The sequence below is a fragment of the Erpetoichthys calabaricus genome, chromosome 16 (genome assembly GCF_900747795.2).
Source record: "Erpetoichthys calabaricus chromosome 16, fErpCal1.3, whole genome shotgun sequence".
NCBI classification, from domain to species: Eukaryota; Metazoa; Chordata; class Cladistia; order Polypteriformes; family Polypteridae; genus Erpetoichthys; species Erpetoichthys calabaricus.
In genome coordinates, this window is record NC_041409.2 from 21,669 (window position 1) to 26,541 (window position 4,873).

The following is a 4,873-nucleotide window of genomic DNA, read 5'->3' on the forward strand; positions in this document are numbered from 1 at the left end:
TTGTAACTGAACAATGAGGGACATGTATGTTTGTTACATTTTCTCACAAAACTCCGTCATTTTCCTTTTTCCTCTCACGTTAATCTACAAACAGATGCATGTCTTCCATATGTGAAAAAAATATGTCTAAAGACATATTCTCTCTCCTCTTCTTCTGGAAATTCAGATAGCAAATCAAATTTCTGAAGGGCCTCCTCAGTGTCGTCTTTGTCCATTGACAGTAATGCAGGGAGTGAGATTCGCCCTCTGAACACAGAAATGTTCTCAGCACACCACTTCTGTGCCTCGGTGAAATGCTGAAGGATTCCATGCTGCTGTAATACATTATATTAAAAAAGAAAGAAAGAAAATTCTTTAAATGGTCATCATAAAGCTCATAGCCTTTTCCTCCACATTTACAAGGAATGTAAGGAAAGTAAAAAAAATGTACAGCAAATTTAATTTATTATACATTATTAACATTGCTGCTTTTGATCACAGATTCTACAAGTCTTCAATGTTTCTTACAATACACTATTAGTAACACAGCACACAATGCATTTCAAATGTTTTAAGGCCTTTAAGAGTTGTACTAGTACTACAGTTTGTCAGAAGATATAAAACAGGCTTTTAGTCTTTTGGGCTTTGACTCCTACTGCTTAACGATTAACAGTCAGCATCTGAGACAAGCATTAAGTCTTTTTATACAGTTTATTCACTACACCACAGGCATTGTAAGCCAGTATCAACAAAATGTAATTTATCTTTCTTATGGAAGTTTATAAAATGATGTGTCTGTACCTGCTCATCAGTGTCCTGTGCTGGATGTTGGAGAAGAGAGGCTGACGTTTCTTCTGAAAGAGAAAAAAATCTGAAATCTGCAGAATGCAGTGCTATGGAACAGAATAGCAAGACATTTGTTCATTTCAGATGTAGTGCCAAGTCTTTACTGTGTCTTCTCATTAATGGCTCAATACATAGAAAATAATATTTACCTAAGGAAATGTTAAAAAAGAACCAAAAGAATAAGCACAAAAAAACGACCCTGTCCTGGCTGTCCATTGTTTCTGTACCTTCTAATTTTTTGTTTGGTTCTTGGCCTTCATTTAGAAGGGCGTTTGCTCGCTCAGTCTGATGTGAGCAGTTACTTCAGTGATTTCAAAAAGAAGCACTAAGTTTATAATGGTAAGCATTGTGACTATTTGTCTTTGATTTACAATATGGCTAAGTATATTTGCCATATTGCTGCAGAACTAAATTAGAGTTATTAAAGGAAATTTAAATTTCATTTACCCCTTGGTGCTGGAGTTCTCAAGTAACATTCTACACCAGCTCTTCCACAAAGCTAGCATGTCATTCTAAAGAGGACTGAGCAGAGTCACGTTGTTAAAAGGAGTTTAATGTTACAAAAATATTTATGCAAACCATTATAAACATACATTTTAAATGATCTGGATTTTGAAAGGTGGGCATTTCTGGAACTTCAAAACCACTATGGACAGTATGTTGAAATTAAAAAAAAAAAAAAAACCAAATATAATATAAGTTAAACATAACACAAATATCCAACACAAATTGTAGAAGGTGACAAAAATCGGAACCAGCAACCAGATATAATCCTCCCTCTACAAATACTACAATGAAAGAAGAGAGGACTAAATGAGACACAACTCATTAAAATTGAAGGGGGCCTCGAGGATGAAATACAGAGACACCACAAAATGGTCCTTTGGAAACCTGGACACAACATTAAATACAGACATACAAAAAATGATAAGTTACAATATGAAATGGTCATACCATCAACATGGAAATTCCACAGCCATGGCTATTCATTTGGCTTGGAAGGCCCTAATACATCCATCCATCCTTCATCCAACCCGCTATATATCCTAACTACAGGGTCACGGGGGTCTGCTGGAGCCAATCCCAGCCCACCGCAGGGCGCACACACACCAAGCACACACCAACACACCAAGCACACACTAGGGAGGCCCTAATACAAGGGGTAAAAAAAATTTAATCAAAGAAAAATATTAAATACTGACATACAATAAACTGTTGACAATGACTTTTAAACAAAAACAACAATGGAATTGGCCACTTGGGACACACCCTGTGTTACATCTGTAAATAGTAAAACCTGCCAAACAACGGAAAATGCTCAGCTTTTTAACCTGTATTTAAAAAAAGTTCCAGTTCAGAAATCTAAACGTCAGTATTGTTTGCAAGCACACACTCTTAGCATACCCTGTATATATACTACCTGCATACTTGACAATGTGGCCTTCATGACTCTGAAGGTGACGTAGCAGGATGCTGTAGTCTCTGTGCTTTTTACAAAGAGGGCACTTGGATTCATTTGGATATTTAATCAATGTTATCAAAGTTGTTTTTATATTCTCTGCCTTTATGGTGAAATGTGACTGTGGAAATCAAGACAAATAATATGTAATACTAATTTGGCAGAAAGCGCTAACATGCTTTTATAAATAGCTAACTTAACTAAGTTAAGATAAGATATTTAACATACGTTAATGATGACGATAAACATAAATACCTTTCATATTGTACACTAACATTGCAGATTCTCTACATAGCATCTCATAAATAAGTGAAAAAGTTAATATAGATGAAATAATACGGCAAATATTAAAAAGAAACAATACAAGAGGTAAAAAATAATTAAAACGATATGCTTAAAAATAGGATATGTCAGTAATGACGATAAACAGAGAACACTTGGATTCACTATACTGTATATAATCGTACATCTCATTAGTTTTGTTTAATGGATGTAAAGTTTCTTTAAATATACTGAGCTTTTTATTCTGTGAGTCCATACCTGGTTCTGTTGTGCCATTGTTCCGTGTCAGAAAACGTTTTCAGCTCCTTTTCTTTTTCGAATTGGAAAAACTGTACAGCAGCTCTTCTTTCTACGGACTATAGGCAGTTGTGGGGCGGACTGTGCAAGGCCGGGGGCGTGGAAGGCCAAGTCTGCGACCTGCAGCCGGACCCTTCTCCCATTTTGTGCAGTCTTGTTGCAGTGGTTGCTATGGTGTTGCTATGGGTGATGTCAGGGGTCATGCTGCGCGTGTCATCAGGGAGTCAAGGGTATAAAGGGCAGCTCCCTGCACTTCCTGGTATTTGAGAGTGAAGGAGAAGCTTTTCTTGTTGGTGTGCATGCTAAAAATTTAGGTTTGCTTAGCAGAATCTTTGTTTTGTTCTCAGGGTTTGATTTTTGTTTATGGTCCTCAATTTTGATGAAATAAATGCTAAACTTTTGGTTAATGAAGTTTGGTCTGGCTTTCTGTGATGTATTAAAAAATATGTGACCATAAAATAAACCATTTATATTTGTTTTTAGTGTATTTTCTCAAACAAACTTTTTTTTGTTTCTTTAACTCTGAATACTTAAAGAATATCCACAACAGTTAATTTTTTGTATAGTTCAAAAATACAAAGAATGTCTCTGTGGGCTTTAACAGGCCCTGTTTAATGGGCAGCCCCCCAGCTTTGATTCTCCAAGAAGACCCCCTTTTTTTTTTTTTAAATCTTGAGAAGGGAACAATGGGCATCAAAAAAAAAATCACACAAATACAACACTTCTTATTTCTATAGCACTTTCATGCAAGGATTGTAACTCAAAGTGCTTTATACAACATAAAAGGAGTTAGAAAAGTTAGTTGTATAAATATGTAATACATAAAAAATGAATATAGAAAGAATCAATAAGTGCTTACATAACACTGATATACAAGTAGTAGAAACGTAATTTGAAGATCAGTCTGATCCTATGGTCAAATGGACAGGGAGGGCAGAAAAAAAAATTTAGGTTAAGATGCTGAAGGTTTAAAAAAAAAAAAAAAAAAAAAAAAAAAAAAATCTGTAGGGGTTCAAGGGGGTCCAAAAGACCTCCCACTTCTACTGGGCATTTTACCTGACGTAAAAGAGCAAAAGTCAACCTTATTTTTTTAATCCTCACTATAGAGAACTCAATGTCATGTGTTTATCAAAATCTGAATGAGCTGCAATACAAAACCTACACAGACAGGGCAAGGGAGGCAGAAGAACAAATGCCACTGCCATAAACTGGTGGCCAAATGTGGCATAAATAAACCTCTGGTAACTATAGCCAAATGATGGCCATAACTTGATTAGAGGTCCCAACCTGTCCACCATAAGGGATGTTACTAAAATTAATGTCAAAGTATTTTTTTTTCAGATTTTTGTTTAGGGCCAAATCTATTGTAAATATGTTAAGCAAGGAATCTTTACATATAATAAGCTACTGTGGCTGTCAGTTTGTCTTTCCAGGATTGCAAATCGCCTGTAGCTCGCAGACCGTTTGACCTATTGACCTGAAATTTGGTACAAACTGTGACGTCTACTATCCGCTTTCGGGATGATTGACCTCCAAGGTTATTCCTATTTTTATTTTATTGTAGAATCAACTCTTGCCAGCAGGGTAGCGGCGCATGTGTAGGGGTGCCGTTCTCACTCCCTACCACCTTTGCCATTGCTTCCCCTACCTCTTCAATCATTCTTGAGGCAGATTGAAGTGCCAGCTTAAGTGAAAAATTCAGGAAAACATACTAAGTAATTGCAACACAAACTGACTTAATCAGTTTTAACGTGAAAAGACGCTAACGGAAAAAGAGAAGAAGCAGGCCACTATGGTGGAGAAAAGAGCTGCTCAGGAAGCAGCAAGCGCATCAACCTCTGAGCAAACAAATGATAAACGGACAGAGAAAGAAAGAGGATGAAAACTACAAGTCATGTGTATTCACTGCATGTGATCGTTACAGCAGTGCACAGTTACTGGTATAATAATAAAAGTCCATCCTGCCCTAAGCCTTTCTTTTGCACATCGGCTATCCTTAAACCAAGAACC

General features: G+C 36.5%; 1 long non-coding RNA gene across 1 annotated transcript; it reads right to left on the reverse strand.

The window, feature by feature from the left end:
- Positions 1–1,642: 1,642 nt before the first annotated feature.
- LOC127526003 (uncharacterized) lies at positions 1,643–2,914 on the reverse strand. Its single transcript, XR_007933627.1, has 3 exons — positions 2,825–2,914; positions 2,246–2,405; positions 1,643–1,716 (listed from the first exon to the last, which is right to left on the reverse strand). It is a non-coding gene; the product is annotated as an uncharacterized LOC127526003 (long non-coding RNA).
- Positions 2,915–4,873: the final 1,959 nt, after the last annotated feature.